The sequence below is a fragment of the Anomaloglossus baeobatrachus genome, chromosome 5 (genome assembly GCF_048569485.1).
Source record: "Anomaloglossus baeobatrachus isolate aAnoBae1 chromosome 5, aAnoBae1.hap1, whole genome shotgun sequence".
Lineage (NCBI taxonomy): Eukaryota > Metazoa > Chordata > Amphibia > Anura > Aromobatidae > Anomaloglossus > Anomaloglossus baeobatrachus.
Window position 1 is genome coordinate 572,441,421 of NC_134357.1, and position 17,694 is coordinate 572,459,114.

The following is a 17,694-nucleotide window of genomic DNA, read 5'->3' on the forward strand; positions in this document are numbered from 1 at the left end:
ACTATATGGACAAAGAGTATTGCAACAATCTTCTCTCCACTTTTCGTACTTTTTTGCAAACTCAAGTTGACACTTCTTACGATGATATTGAAGTACATGCTTCCTCGCCTTTTTTGGTGCCTTGCACGGTACTTACATGGACCTCTGTGATTTGACTATTAGGAATCATATGAACCACCTCCACTAACGTGTTTGTTGCGCCAGAACTGGTAGATCTTGTGATGAGCCGACTTGTTAACTCTGATATTATTTTCCTGGACGTCCACCTCTTAACTTTTGCAGTTTGGCAACTCTCTTGGCTCTCAATGAACTGGAAGATGCTGTTTCTCTTTTATTGGGATTTCTTCATGGCTGCTCTTTGATTCAAACCAGTGATCTTTGTCTTTGGAATCCACCTAATAACACACTAAGCTATTAGGGAATATGAGAATAGGTTGTAATATGTAGTATACAGGCAAAAAAACACCAGTAGCAAAACAGTACCAATGCAGTGACTTGACAAAAATCTGCATAACTAATCATATTAACTAATCATATGCTTAATTGTTGTAAGTCATATTTATGTATGAGATACACAAGATGATTATCTATAAAATGATGGTAGTCTCATGCTTGAACATGTAGTGGATTTAGAGATATGGAGACTGAAAGTCACAAGTTCAAAACATTGTTACACTTTTGCTCATTAGTGTATATTCATATATATTCAATATATGGACAAGATTATTACAAACCTCCCCCCAAAAATACCTAACATTCCTCCCCCTGTTCTTCCTAACTCCCAATCTCAGCGATCTGCCATTCATTACAGTTAAGGGGGCTTTACACGCAACGACATCGCTAATGCGAACTCGGGGTCACGGAATTGGTGACGCACATCCGGCCGCATTAGCGATGCCATTGCATGTGACACCGATGAGCGATTTTGCATCGTTGCAAAAATGTGCAAAATCGCTCATCGGTGACATGGGGGTCCATTCTTAAAAATCGTTACTGCAGCAGTAACGAGGTTGTTCCTCGTTCCTGCGGCAGCACACATCGCTCCGTGTGACACCGCAGGAACGAGGAAGCTCTCCTTACCTGCCTCCTGGCCGCTATGCGGAAGGAAGGAGGTGGGCGGGATGTTACGTCCCGATCAGCTCCGCCCCTCCGCTGCTATTGGGCGGCCGCTCAGTGACGTCGCTGTGATGCCGCACGGACCGCCCCCTTAGAAAGGAGGCGGTTCGCCGGTCACAGCGACGTCGCCGGGCAGGTAAGTATGTGTGACGGGTCTGGGCGATGTTGTGCGGCACGGGCAGCGATTTGCCCGTGTTGCACAACGGATGGGGGCGGGTACCCACGCTGGCGATATCGGGACCGATATCGCAGCGTGTAAAGCCCGCTTTACTTTCAGCGCACAATCTCCATGTTTGGTTTGAACATGCACACCCTCCCCTGTTGTGAATGTTAGTTATGTTTTGGCTGCTGGGAGGCTCCCTCTGGTGGCCAGGAATGGTTTGGACTTGGACCAGGTGTGTTGTGCAGTGAGTGTTTCCTTTGCTAACTCTCTGCTTATTTAAGTCCTGGTCTGATTGCAGGCTGTTGCCGGATGTCAGTTGTTCTTTGTATCTCCAGCCTGCTTAATCCTGCTCTACACCACATCTACTCCAGATAAGTGCTTGCTCTTTATTTATTGTCTGGTTCTTTTGCTTATCTGGGTTTGTCATTTGTTGTGGTTGGTTTCAGTTTATTTCCTTCCAGGGATTTTCCCCCTCAGTGGATTGTTGAGGAACTCCCTGCAGTTCTGTGTGGAGTATAGCTCCTTTGGGTCCATGTGTTTGTGGCTTGTTGAATTTGTTATAATTCTTGTTTTCTGTTCATTGGTATGACAAGGGCACCTGGTATAGGACGGAGTTCAGATCGTGCGATCTGAGGGCCTTTTTGTACTATCAGGAAGTTGGTATTTTGCAGGGTTTTTCTCTGGCCACCATCAGTCCCTTTCCTGTCCTTTCCTATTTTAGTCAGCGGGGGCCTCACCTTTTGCTAATCCTGTCATCTACCTGTGTATTGTTTTTCCTATATCACCGCAGTCTTTGAATGTGGGGGGCTTGCTATTCTTGTCTATTTTCTGAGGCAGAGAGTTATTCATCTTTCCTACCTTTAGGATAGTTAGTTCTCCGTCTGGGCTCGCGGTGCACAGGATGTTAGTTCACCCCTCGGCTACTTCTAGTTGTAATGGTTAGTAAGGGGATGGCGGCCAGATTAGTTGCCAATGCTCTTGTCACCTTTTGCCAATGATTTGTGGTGGTCTTCCATGGTTCCGGATCATAACACTCCCCCCCCCCCCTTCCACTTCCCACTTTTCCCAGTCCAGAATGCTGGGGTAAGATTATCTATACAGAGACATCATGTACAGAAATATTAGGGCTACAGCAATATCACATATGTTATACAGAAGAATAGCGCTGTCTCCATAGCTCTTTATACAATGACTTATAGATCAGACAAACTCCTCATGTTTTGGCAGTTTCTATGTTACTCAGATGCTTTTTCTCTGAATAAGATAACAAAGACCCCATCTCGTCCTGACACGCTGGAAGCCCGAAGTCTCCAGCCCCGGGGCCCAGAGTCTCTTATTTTTGGCTCTAGCGTTTCTTTTAGAATAAATCCCCTTCTCATACCGTCCTGTAGTAATGACTTTGTTAATCAGCTTTTGTTGGAGTCATCTGAATCCATCTAAATGTTATCAATTTATGTGTAACAATAATCGTCCTACTGCAGTTTTCCCACGTGTGTCCAGTGTCAGTTCTTATATATTCCCTTATATAAAACATTGGTGTCTCCGACCAAACCTGCTGATCAGGATTTTACATTCGTAATAACTTTACTTTACTAAAGTATTTATAATCCACAGCCTGTGTATAAGATCCGCAGCTTCCGCTCAGCACTTCCCACCTTTGTCCTGTACGTATGCCGACCTTGTGGAGAAACAGAGGGGTCATGTATCCCCTATGGATGATTTATAGATCTGACAGTCTACAATGTCCAAAAGGGGTATAGATCTGACCCCTTCAAGGATCCTTGTCCATTGATCGTCAGTAAAGGCCCAATGTCCCTTTCCCATTTACACATAATAACAAGAGGATAATTTCCCACATATTTGGAGAGAGGCACTTTATATAGTCCATAAATCTCCCCAGATGTTCTCCGTGAATTAGATATTGTGCTCAGCATCATGTCTGACCTCAGTTCTAGTTCTTTAATCCTATTTTTGTATTAAAAGCTTTTTACTGGATCAGACCTGAATATATCGATAACAACATCTATGAGGAGGTTAAATTCTTCTAATTGCTGAAACGAGCAGAAATCATTATTAGACAATAGGCGGCTGAGTCTCGTAATACCTGATGAAATCCATTTCTCACCCATCTAGATGTAGGAATTCAGGAAGGGTCTGATTGTTCCCCACAGATGTATAAAAAGTGCGGCCTTTATCTCCTCAGGGTTTTATTTTACATCACAATTACACACAATTTCTATCACACAATGATTGTTTCTGTACACTTTTGTAACGACTGTTGCAGGTTCAAGTCTCCAAAGGAAAAGGAGGCAGAAGAAATATCTCAGAAGGTATAAATATATGGAATACAAATATAACATACAAAGGTTAGCGTGTAAGACAAGGTCTGTATGAAGAAGAGACGGAGCAGGCAAACATCAGAGTATAAATGTCTACCATGAGACAAAGATATATGCACATATACACTATATACCCACAATAAATGAAGGACAGGTAAAATCCCATCATAGAAGCAGAGTGCAATATATACAGCAGTAATAGGATGCAAGTTATGGAGACATATATGTGTACAAGTATCCACTATCCACTAGTATTAGAGTATGTATAGAGTATCCAGGAGAAATAGAGAGAAGCGTACAATATACTAATGTAAAGAGTCCATAGAAGTAGATATAACCATACATTGAACCCAAAGAAAATGGAAAGATCACTGCACTATATGGGGTGATAGTAGTAATCCCTATAGTAACACTCACATGTAAGGCAGAATGATAGATGCGCATTCCCGCACCCTAACTAGGGTTTCACCCTTTCTTTGTTAGGGGTCATTTAAAAAACGGGACACTGTTCGGTATACATAGACCTGCCAGTTTTCGGCAGCCTATTATAAGTGGAAGCGTCATAAGTGTAAGTCACATGACCAGTCACATGGCCGGCAGCCAATTATTAATGGAAATATTATAAATGTTACATTTCGAAAAATGTGAAAAGGAAATAAGTTCCATAAAAACAAAAATATTTCAAAGAGATATCAATGACTATGAAACTCATAGGGTCTCCAGATGGGAACAAAAAAAAACACTGTTTACCTGATAGCAAAGTTCATCCATAGTGTCACTTCTTCTCTTGAAAGTTGATCATCTAAAATTGTTTGACATCAGAATGAGGACAGAAGAATTGATGTGATTACAATGAGATCAGTTGGGAAACGTAAACACCACGATGGATTGACCTGTCTTCAGTAGACTACATGGCAAGATCATCTCCAGGTAGTAAACCTTTCCATGCATATATTACCTGCACCTCAGATCAGCTTTTTTTTCTAAAGGTCTGACATTCCCTCAGCCCAAACCCTTAGGGGCACTTTGCACACTACGACATTGCAGGCCGATGCTGCGATGTCGAGCGCGATAGTCCTCGCACCCATCGCAGGTGCGATATCTTGTGATAGCTGCCGTAGTGAACAATATCGCTACGGCAGCTTCACATGCAGTCACCTGCCCTGCAACGTCGATCTGGCCGGCGACCCGCCTCCTTATTAAGGGGGCAGGTCGTGCGGCGTCATAGCGACGTCACACGGCAGGCGGCCAATAGAAGCGGAGGGGCGGAGATGAGCGGGTCGTAAACATCCCGCCCACCTCCGTCCTTCTGCATAGCATGAGCTGCGGTTAGCAGGTAAGGTGATGTTCCTCGCTCCAACGGCTTCACACACAGCGATGTGTGCTGCCGCAGGAGCGAGGAACAACATCGTACCGTCGCAGCAGCGTAATTATGGAATTCCCCGACACTACACCGATGATGCGATTACGACGATTTTGTGCTCGTTAATCGTATCATCTAGGATTTACACACTACGATGTCGAGAGCGATGCCGGATGTGCGTCACTTTCGACATGACCCCACCGACATCGCACCTGCGATGTTGTAGTATGCAAAGTGCCCCTTAGACATATTCACAGTGATAACAGATGTCCATCCTTTGCCTACAAAATTGTTTCAAAGAGGAGCCATTACAAGTCTGAGAGTAATGAAATCATCAGTACAACTCACAAAAAAGAACCATTAAACATTTTGGGGTCTCTCTTTTTGGAACAATTGGACCCCAATCGGTTAAATATTTTTCCTTATCATTTATGTAAAAAATGTAAGTTTTCTATCTCTTAAGCTCCATCCAGCTCATATTTTTATTAATTATTATAGCTCAATTTATACCATGGCGCTATACATGTGAAAAAGGGTGTACATAATAAAAACAAGTCCAATACTCATAAACAGTGCAAGATACAGACTGGTACAGGAGTACAGAGGTCCCTGCCTATGAGGGCTCACAGTCTACAAGGGATGGGTGAGGATTAGAGATGATTGGACCCGTGGATGTTTGGGTTTGGCCTGACTTTAAAAAACAGTTTGGTTCGGGAACCAGACTTGACTCAAACTTGAGGCCAGACACTGAACCCCGTACAAGTCAATGGGGACATGAAATTCTGTGCTAAAAAAATTATATACAAAAGTAGCTACAAATCCAGCGCACCATCTCTGCATCCATTCTCTGTTCAGAGCCTGGACAAAGGCCCTGCCACGGTCTGACAATTGAACAAGTAACACAGGAAAGTCCAGCTCAAATGAACAGTTTCTTCTTTATTTCTTGAGAATTTCAAGTACACGGGGCATCAAACATTTCACGAGAAAGTCGCTATATTGGCATATGCATATTTCTGGTGTTTTTCCACCCTTAATCATGACGCTACTAAAAATCAAGGTTTGCCTTAAAAAGCAGCCCAGTTCCAGTGAAACACCAGTGAACTGATTAAATAGACATAAGGCTATGTGCCCACGCTAGAATGTCCCTGCGGATTTTTTTGCCTGAAAATCCGCGACTTTCGCGGCAAATCCGCACCCGCGGATTTGCCGCGGATTTACCGCGGATTTGCCGCGGATTTTGATGCGGATTTTTTTTTTTTTTCCCATTCAAAGCCAAAAATCCGCACCAAATCTGCACCAAACAATTGACATGCTGCAGATTTTTCCGCATCAAAATCCGCGGCAAATCCGCCGCGGAAAAATCCGCAGCATGGGCACAGCATTTCCAAAATGCCATTGAAATGGCTTGGAAGTGCTGCTGCTGCAGATTTTCGGCAAATCCGCGGTAAATCCGCGGCAAAATCCGCGGTAAATCCGCGGTAAATCCTGTAGCGTGGGCACATAGCCTTAAGTGAGCACTTTTAACAAATTGTTCACACAGCAAAAATAAGTGAAACCACAATAAAACATACAAAATTTGATAAAAACAAGTTAAAATTAAAATAGGACATAATGGATCAAATATATTGATAGTACAATATCATGTGAATCAGCCCTCCATCAATATATAAAGTTTTTTTTTAATATAATAAGATTTTATACTTAATTTTATTCAATAAATGTATATATTTATAAAAACTTTTGATTTGAACAAATGATTTGAATAATATATGGGTGTCCATAAATATATACTGTAAACCCATGAAGATATTAACTAAGGCTGATTCCATGATTGACAATATTTAGCTTGAAATTAGAGTAATAGTACAGCGAATAATTACTGAAATACAAGCACAATTAACATGATTTATACTATTGTACACATGTAATGGAGGTGAATACAGGAGTACAGCTGCTGTTCCCTTCAAGCATTTTGCAATATTTATTAAGATAAACATTGTAGTGAGCTCTGCTCTAATCTCAATTCACCCAAAGGCTATGTTCACACAGGGCATTTTTTGTTATGTGCGTTTTGAGTGCATCTTGAGAGTGCATCTCATTTTCTGAAAACACACCCGCGACAAAAACGCGTCAAATGCATGCGTTTTTACACGTTTTAACCGCGTTTTGCCCAATGCATTTTGTGAGTGAAATCTATTGACTGGAAGGGCTCATAAATGCGGTAAAAACGCAAAAATAATTGGCATGCTGCATCTTGGGTGCATCTTAAAAAAGGCAGCCAAGATGAAGCCAACATATGATGCCCAGTGTGGATAGAAAAATTGAAATCTCATAGACTTTGCTGGGGGAAGGAAATGCAGCAAAAGTTGCACTGTGTGAACTTAGCCATACAGCTGCATAAGACTGAGGTCCGTTAATAGTGGCACAGATCACACAGCCCCATGAGAGGGGGAATGAATACATTAAACAAGAAGGATGACAAGAGAAGGTACTCAAATTTGTGAGCTTCCTTACAACTTCATTAAATGGCAGCAGGTAAATATACAAGTAAAAGTCCATATGAATAATTTATGTGAACATCGGACTGACTCCCGGGTATATTAACCCCTTAACGACCGCGGGCCGTAAAATTACGTCCTAAATGACATAATCTTACTGCCCGCGGTCCTCCGGCGGCAGCATGCCGCGATCGGCACACATCTCAGCTGATTTTCACAGCTGAGATGTGTGCCTGCTAGGCACGAGCAGAATCGTTATCTGCTCGTGCCGATTAACCCCTTATATGGCGCTGTCAATACATGACAGCGCCATTATAAGCGCGATCGCGGTAAAGTTTTACTTACCGCCGAAACCGGAAGTCACGTGACGCGATCACGTGACTCCCGATAGTTGTCATGGTAGCACAGGGTCATGTGATGACTCCTGTACTACACATGAATTGGTTTCACTTTCGCTGTGCCCGGGGCACAGCAAAAGAGAAAGACAGCGTATCTGCTGTTTACAGCCTTCCAGCTGTGATCAGCAGATACTGCAGAGCGATCGGAATGCTGATCGCAATAGCCCCCTAGGGGGACTAGTAAAATAAAAAAAAAAAGTAAAAAAATAAGTTTTAAAAAATTAAAAAAAAACAAAAAAACCTAAAAGTTCAAATCACCCCCCATTCGCCCCATTGAAAATTAAAGGGTTAAAAAAATAAAAAATATACACACATTTGGTATCGCCGCGTTCAGAAACGCCCGATCTATCAAAATATAAAATCAATTAATCTGATCAGTAAACGGCGTAGCGGCAAAAAAATTCCAAACGCCAAAACGACGTTTTTTTGTCGCCACAACTTTTGCGCAAAATGCAATAAGAGGCGATCAAAACGTAGCATCTGCGCAAAAATGGTACCGTTAAAAACGTCAGCTCGAGACGCAAAAAATAAGCCGTCATTGAGCCTAAGATCCCGAAAAATGAGAACGCTACGGGTCACGGAATATGGCGTAAAACGTGCGCCACTTTTTTCGGACAAACTTCCGATTTTTTTTTAACCCCTTATATATATAAAAGTAAACCTATACATGTTTGGTGTCTACGAACTCGCACTGACCTGAGGCATCACACCCACACATCAGTTTTACCATATAGTGAACACAGTGAATAAAATATCTCAAAAACCATAGTGCTATCGCACTTCTTTTGCAATTTTTCAGCATTTGGAATTTTTTTGCCATTTTCTAGTACACAATATGGTAAAACTGATGGTTTCATTTAAAAGTACAGCTCGTTCCGCAAAAAATGAGCCCTCACATGACCATATTGACTGAAAAATAAAAAAGTTACGTCTCTCAGAAAAAGAATGGCGAAAAAAAAAAACGGAAAGCGAAAAATCGGCCGGTCGTGAAAGGGTTAATGGACTACACTGAGATAAGGACACCTATAAATGTAGTTCAGAATAAATGTATAGTGAATGATTAAAGTGAGAGGAATGGGTTAATTGGCTAATGCAGCATGATATTCTTTCTAAGGTTTAACCCTTTTGGTGTTCGTGTGATTAAAGTGAACCTGTCAAGTCCAATATGCACCCAGAACCATGAGCAATTCTGGGTGCATATTGCAAATCCCTGCCTAAAGGATGCTTTACACGCTGCAAGATCGCTAGTGATCTCATTAGCGATGTGACACGCTAGATCGCAGATGCGATTTGCCGTGATCGCAAATAGGTCGTTTTGTAGCGCCGGTCACCTGTGCGATGTCGGCAGATCGCATCTGCGATCTGGCTTGTCACATCGCTAACGAGATCGCTAGCGATGTCGCAGCGTGTAAACCACCCTTAACCCTGTACATACTAGCATAGATAAAGGGATCTGTAGAAAAAGTATTTCTAAAGATATCTTATCGTGTGCTAATGAGTGAGGGGACCAGTCCCCTGGGCGTTAGTTCCTCTTGCCAGTCGGCTCCATTAGCATGTTAGTATGCCCCTGTGGGTGTGCTATCATGCTAATGAATGCGCAGCATCAGAGGATGATCTAACTCACCTCTCTGCTGCCATCGCCGCCTGACACTGGATTTCGGCTCAGTAAGCATGACACCGCAGTTAGGGTCATGCGCACTATGAAGCCGGGTGTACGCGTCCTTGCTTCAAACTGAAGTAGTGCGCATGACCCAAACTCTGGGGTCATGCACACTGAGCCGAAATCCAGTCTCGGATGGGATGGTGGCAGAGAGGTGAGTGAGATGCTGCGCATTCATTAGCATGTTAGCATGCCCATGGGGGTGTACTAACATGCTAATGGAGAAAACTAGTCAGGTGAACTAATGCTCAGGGGACTAGTGCCCTTACTCATTATCATACAATAAAAAATCTTTAGAAATACTTTTTCTAAAGATCTCTTTATCTATGCTAATGTATACAGGGACAGTTAGGCAGGGATTAGCAATATGCAGCCAGAGCTGCTCGTGGTCCTAGGTACATATTGCACCTGACAGGTTCCCTTTAAGTTAAAAATCCATCATGCCTCTCTATGCTGCAGCATTTGATTCATGTCATTTACCCCTTTGTGTTTTTTTTCTATTGCAAATGTTTTTAAAGTAGATGTATTTTCTTTTTGAGAGTTAATGAAGTGTTTTGATGCTTGAAACATGCATTTTACACTACCTGCATTTTTGATGTCATATAGATGTTCTTTAATTCTGACGTGTACTTGTTGCTTCGTGCTACCCACATATTTTAAATTACATTCAGTGCATTCAATAATGTAAGTTACAGTTCGGGAAATTTTTGATGTTGTAGGAATGATCATTATTTGATTTATTAAAGTTTGTGCATCTTTTTACGTATGGACACATTTTAAAATATTTAGATCCACATTTGAAAAACCCCTTCATAGATAACCAATTGCCATTAGATGTAGGTGGATGAATGAAACTAGGTGAAAGCAGGTTTCCTATTATTGAGGTGGCACGTCTTGAAACTATTCTACAGGTTTTTTTTCAAAACAATTTTTATTGATTTTACAAAATTTTATACAAAACCATAGCAAAAGAAGTATGATTGCAAAAAAAAAAACGTACATTCATCGCCAGAATATTTCAAAGAAAAGGATAAAACCTCAACATGGTATTCCAAAACATTTTTCGATTTGCAATGATATACGAGTCAGTATTAGAAAATCCAAACGTAACACATGTAAAACAAACCCCTGAACCCCTTTGTTATCCTGTAATATTTCCAATATCAATGTTGAGCCTTGTTGTTGCCGTGACGTCTCTCCTTCGCCCTTCCCTCGAGTCCCCGCTAGTTGAACCTTAATTTTCCCAAACTACCCTGGATTTCATTTAGTAGTTACCACTCCGAATGCCTGAAAGGTGTCACCAATTTAATTATTTCTTCCCGTGTGAAATGAGACTCTATAAAGGTTTTCCATCTCCCAAAGAACTTGGTAGTCTTATTGTCTTTGTCCCTTTCTGCTTCTAGTTTCTCCAACCTCAGAAGATTATGTAGTTCGCCAATGACTTCCCTTGTGGATGGGGCCTCCTCCTTTATCCAGTGTCTTAGGATGCACCTTTTAGCTATCATGGCTATGTCATGTATGATTGCAAATGTCTTTTTATCTTGAGTGTTCAGTCCCCCTCTAACTCCACCCTCAAACACGTGAAAAATCCACACCAGTAATTCTGGTTTGCAGTAAATTTTCCATGTTGTCTGAACCAATGTTCTGACTTGATTCCAGAACCTCTTTATTGCCCTACATTCCCACAAACCATGTAGCATGTCTGTTTTTTCCTTGTGGCATTTAGGACACCGTGCATTTTTACCCGGTATGTTGAAACCCAACACCGCCCTGTGCAATATCCTAAATTGGGTGTCTCTCCAGCTCTCATTGGTGACCTGCCTCCGCATCTGCACCCATCCTTTCAGTATGTCACTCACTACTTCTCGTCCTTTCAGTTGCTTCTCCCACGCTAAAAGCGTACGACTGTCTTCAAGGGATATTAACACACCTCTGAATGTTCGGTATATTTGAGAGACATTCACACTTGTTACATCGCACTCCATTAGCTCGTCAATCATGCTCTTGTTCAGTTCCCTTCCAATCTCTCCAAGATCTCTCATTACTCCATGCTTCAATTGTTCATATTGGATAATGTGGAAACTGTTGAGGTCATATTTATCCAGCACTTCCCGTCCTGTCAGCCACCTTCTCTCTTCCACACTCATAACATCTTTCATTTTTCTAATGCCCTTCTCTTTTCATCTAAGGAACAGTTTATTCTCCCGCCCCTGGGGGAAGTTTGGCGATGCCCAAGGATTTAGATATTTTGATACCTTCCATGAAAGTCCCAATTTCCGTCTTACCAACCTCCAGGCCAGCATGGTGTCTCGAAATATAATTGAATTTCTTATGTGACCTTCGACCTTGGACAGTGGAGAGTGAAGAATGGACGTCAGGTCCCATGGCTCCGCATACTTGTGTTCCATGCCATGATCTGAGTGTCTGCTCGTTCCTCTCAGCCAGTCAATCACATGTCTCATGATGCATACAATGTTGTACCACCTGACGTCCGGGAAGTTTATTCCTCCCTCATCCACTGACTTCATCCGCGTACGCAGCTTTATTCTAGGTTTCCTTCCCCTCCAAACAAAATCTGCATACACTGAGTTGAGTCTGTTGACATCCTTTAGTGTTATCAGTAACGGAATCGTTTGGAAGGGGTACAGCAACCTGGGAAAGCTCATCATTTTTATGAGATGGCATCTTGCCAATAGTGGTAGGGGTAATCCCTTTCAGCCTCTCAGTTGGTTTATAATTTTCCTGATCAGTGGACCATAGTTCAATTTGTAAATTTCTTCCACCGTCCTCCCTATATACCCTCCCAGTTATTTAACTGATGAGTGTGCTATAGGGATCCCATTCACATGACCCTCTCTTAAGTTTCTCCCAGTTGGCCCTTGACCTCCCTTCAAAAATAGAATTTCGCATTTCTTTTTATTCAACTTAAAACCTGAGAAAGATCCAAATTTTTCAATCATGTCAAGTGTCCGGGGCAGGTCCGCGCCTGGGTCCCCCATAAATAAAATCACGTCGTCGGCGAAAAGTGCTATCTTCATTTCTGCTCCCCTTATGTTTATCCCTTTGAAACTATTGTGACCCTGCAGCACCCTTGATAACGGCTCAATTGCCAGGTTAAATAGTATGGGGGATAACGGGCATCCCTGTCTCGTCCCTTTCATCAGAGGAAACACTTCCGACAGGAAGCCCGGGGTGTGTATCCTTGCTCCTGAATTAGCATATAGGTTTTTGATGTAGAGTCTCATTTTACCTATAAGCCCCGCAGCTTCCATCACCTTGTCCAACCAGCCCCAATTAACATTATCGAACGCTTTCTCAGCGTCGAGTATGACTAAAGCAGGCCTTGCCCTTCCCTCAGTACGCTCCAGTCGAACCGCATCAACCACTAAAATCGTCTTCCTGATGTTGGTCACTGCATTTCTCCCTTTAATAAACCCTACCTGATGTTCTGAAATTAACCCGGGTAGGACCATGTCCAATCTGTCAGCCATGATTTTGGACATTATTTTTAAGTCCTGGTTGATGAGCGAGATGGGCCTGTAACTCGAGGGGTTATCCAGATCTTTAGTTCCCTTAGGTATCAATTTAATGTATGCTATTTTGGCATTTCTAGGGATTTCTGTTCCTCCCAGGATTGCATTAAAAACGAAGGTTAGATCCGGTGAAATCAGGTCCTTAAGTGCTTTATAAAATTCGCTATTGAAACCATCAGGTCCTGGTGCCTTATTAGTGTTGAGTTCCCCTATTGTTCTTGAAACCTCTTCCTCTGTAATATCCACGTTTAGGGCTTCTAATTCCTCTTCCGTAAAGCTAGGCAATTGGGCTTGTCGTAGCCACTCTGATACGTCAGTCATGTCGCTGTGTCCTGACCCATATAACTTCCTATAATAGTCTCCCAGCACCCTGTTAATTTCCTTGGGATCCAAAGTCGCCCCCCCACCCCTTGTTTTCAATTTAGAGATTACCGTCATTTTTCTCTTACCCCTTGCTAAATTTGCCAACATCCTCCCCGCCTTATTGCCAAATTTGTGAAGATCAGCTTCCTTGTGAGACCAAGAAAAATGTTCTTTTTTTTTTGCCCACTCGTCAAAATCTCTCTTAGCCACCAACCACCTATCTTTTGTCGTACTAGACCTGTCCGACAAATATTTAGTATATGCTATCCGCACTGTCTCGCTGTGGGAGTTGTAGCTCTCATTCGTCTTCCGTTTAATCATGGCCGCATATCCCACCAAACGCCCTCTCAAGACCGCTTTCGCCGTTTCCCAGAATAGTACTGGGGTCACCCTGTGTTCCTTGTTATCTTCTGAAAACTCTTCCCACCACTCTTTAATTATCTTGTGGAAATTGTCCTGTCTGAGGAGAAATGACGGGAATCTCCAAATAATGTCTGATCCCCTCTTGAATTTCTCTCTGAGGTCTACTCTCACCGGACTGTGATCAGAGATCACCATATTCTCAATCATACAGTTTTGTGCTCCATTCACAAGTTCCATAGACATCCAAATCTGATCTATACGTGACCAACTGCCGTGTGGGTGAGAGAAGTGCGTATATTCTCTGTCGTGCGGGTGAGTTAATCTCCATACGTCTTTCAGACCTACATCTTCTAATGAAACGTCTTTGCGAGCTTAACCTTTGTCCCCGGATCCCAACTCTCCCTCTCCCTTCCTTCTATCCTCCACTGAGTCTGGCACTGTATTGAAGTCTCCTGCCACTATGATATTGGGTTCCTTGTCAGATAAAATTAGGGCTTTTAGGGTGTCATGAAACTTGCTTTGGTGCGTGTTTGGACCATAAACATTATATACAGTCAGGGCCAGAAATATTTGGACAGTGACACAAGTTTTGTTATTTTAGCTGTTTACAAAAACATGTTCAGAAATACAATTATATATATAATATGGGCTGAAAGTGCACACTCCCAGCTGCAATATGAGAGTTTTCACATCCAAATCGGATAAAGGGTTTAGGAATCATAGCTCTGTAATGCATAACCTCCTCTTTTTCAAGGGACCAAAAGTAATTGGACAAGGGACTCTAAGGGCTGCAATTAACTCTGAAGGCGTCTCCCTAGTTAACCTGTAATCAATTAAGTAGTTAAAAGGTCTGGGGTTGATTACAGGTGTGTGGTTTTGCATTTGGAAGCTGTTGCTGTGACCAGACAACATGCGGTCTAAGGAACTCTCAATTGAGGTGAAGCAGAACATCCTGAGGCTGAAAAAAAAGAAAAAATCCATCAGAGAGATAGCAGACATGCTTGGAGTAGCAAAATCAACAGTCGGGTACATTCTGAGAAAAAAGGAATTGACTGGTGAGCTTGGGAACTCAAAAAGGCCTGGGCGTCCACGGATGACAACAGTGGTGGATGATCGCCGCATACTTTCTTTGGTGAAGAAGAACCCGTTCACAACATCAACTGAAGTCCAGAACACTCTCAGTGAAGTAGGTGTATCTGTCTCTAAGTCAACAGTAAAGAGAAGACTCCATGAAAGTAAATACAAAGGGTTCACATCTAGATGCAAACCATTCATCAATTCCAAAAATAGACAGGCCAGAGTTAAATTTGCTGAAAAACACCTCATAAAGCCAGCTCAGTTCTGGAAAAGTATTCTATGGACAGATGAGATAAAGATCAACCTGTACCAGAATGATGGGAAGAAAAAAGTTTGGAGAAGAAAGGGAACGGCACATGATCCAAGGCACACCACATCCTCTGTAAAACATGGTGGAGGCAACGTGATGGCATGGGCATGCATGGCTTTCAATGGCACTGGGTCACTTTTGTTTATTGATGACATAACAGCAGACAAGAGTAGCCGGATGAATTCTGAAGTGTACCGGGATATACTTTCAGCCCAGATTCAGCCAAATGCCGCAAAGTTGATCGGACGGCGCTTCATAGTACAGATGGACAATGACCCCAAGCATACAGCCAAAGCTACCCAGGAGTTCATGAGTGCAAAAAAGTGGAACATTCTGCAATGGCTAAGTCAATCACCAGATCTTAACCCAATTGAGCATGCATTTCACTTGCTCAAATCCAGACTTAAGACGGAAAGACTCACAAACAAGCAAGACCTGAAGGCTGCGGCTGTAAAGGCCTGGCAAAGCATTAAGAAGGAGGAAACCCAGCGTTTGGTGATGTCCATGGGTTCCAGACTTAAGGCAGTGATTGCCTCCAAAGGATTCGCAACAAAATATTGAAAATAAAAATATTTTGTTTGGGTTTGGTTTATTTGTCCAATTACTTTTGACCTCCTAAAATGTGGAGTGTTTGTAAAGAAATGTGTACAATTCCTACAATTTCTATCAGATATTTTTGTTCAAACCTTCAAATTAAACGTTACAATCTGCACTTGAATTCTGTTGTAGAGGTTTCATTTCAAATCCAATGTGGTGGCATGCAGAGCCCAACTCGCGAAAATTGTGTCACTGTCCAAATATTTCTGGACCTAACTGTATGCTGAGTGTTCCCGCTGGACTAGTAATTGTTAAATGCTGCCATCTTCCTTGGTCGTCCTCTTCATGAGCCACCACTTCATGACTGAGCTGTTTATTTATCAGGATCAGTGTGCCCGCCTTCCTGCCTTGTGCCGCTGCCCCATACACTGAACCTACCCAGTATTTCCTCATACGGAAAAAATCCTCCCTCCCCAAGTGGGTTTCTTGTAATAGAGCAATATCCGTTTTTAGTCTTTTCAAGTGTCTTAATATCATTGCTCGCTTATTAGGTGATCTGAGGCCCTTAAGGTTCCACATTGTTAAATGCACCATACTTGTCTAGGTAATCTGCTCTTGTCAATGCTACCCCTCAGGACCCCTACTTCAGGAAAGACATGGCTACCCACATTGCTCTTGCAACTGACTCCACCAGGATGACATTTCTTTTCCCCATCTTGTAAATAAAACCTTAGATAACGCATGAAAAATAAAAAATCTGCAACTATAAAACATGTTTTCCCTTTCAAGGGACTTTCGGCTTTCCTCGCCATGTGAGTGACTTCCCCTTTTCCTGGCCAGAATATGAGGCTCCCTAGTCACCCCCCTGATAAACAAGTTCTGTGCTCTATCCCCCTGGTAAAACACAACGACCTTAAAATTATGCAAGGAAGGAAGCCTTATGTTATATATTATAAAACATTAACGAGAGTTCGTCAGCTGGGCTAGTCCTGGATTTGTGGGGTCTTTCTGTCAAACAGATCGGGTCCATCGTGCTTGGATCTAAAAAGCAATGCAGAGAGCGAGAGAGGAAGAATAGAGAGAAAAAAAAAAGAAAAAGAGAAAGAAAAGAAAAAAAACAATTCCCTTTTTCTTTCCTATTTTTCACTCTTTAACACCGAGAGTGGGAAGATCAGTCAGTTCTCTCTCTATCCTCTTCACGATGGCTCGCCACTCTCCACGTGGCATCTTTCCTTGACCAAGGGTTACAAATAATATCCAGTAGAAGTCGATTCAAGGATCATCAGATGTCTCGATGCCTCCCAGAGCGCTGTTCCCTGGGACCCGACTCAGGACTAGGCTGCTGAACTGGACTTCTGCTCCTTGCTCCGCTGATCTCAGTCCATGCTTGTCTGTTTGATTGTCCCCCCTCTCCTCCCGGGCCTGTAGGGGAACCTTTTCTGTAATATCCTCCTCCTTTGGAACTGTTCTCCTGTTCCTCTGACCGTTTTTTGTCGTGTTGTGACATGAGGATGTTTTCCGCTTTCTTGTGATCTTTATAATACGAGAAAATGCCATTAGAGTTCCTGACCTTTAGTATAGCCGGGTAGAGTAATTGGCATCTTACTCTTTTGTTGTACAGGAATCTGCATATTTTGCTGAATTCCTTCCTCCGTTTAGATACATCAGTAGAGTAATCCCCAAAGATCAGCAATCTATTTTCTTGGTATTGTAAGGGCCGTTTTCGGTCTCTGAAAGCCTTCAGGATTTCCTCTTTATGCTTGTAGTCAAGGTACTTGACTATCACTTGTCTGGCTCTTGGCGGGGGTTTATTACTTGAATTTTGACCTTCACCTTTGTTCCCCTCCTGCGGCCTTAATGGTCCCACTCTGTGGGCTCTTTCCACGCTAAAGTCCGCTTTTATGCCCAGCGCCCGTGGTAGCTCCACCTCACAAATATTGTCTAGCTGGCTCATCGATACCGATTCTGGCAGCT

The 17,694-nt window shown here is 42.6% G+C and overlaps 1 protein-coding gene across 1 annotated transcript in view; it reads right to left on the reverse strand.

Moving 5' to 3' along the window:
- The window catches only part of LOC142312359 (uncharacterized), a 336,375-nt gene that overhangs the window by 102,472 nt on the left and 216,209 nt on the right, over window positions 1–17,694 (reverse strand). The window lies entirely within an intron of this gene.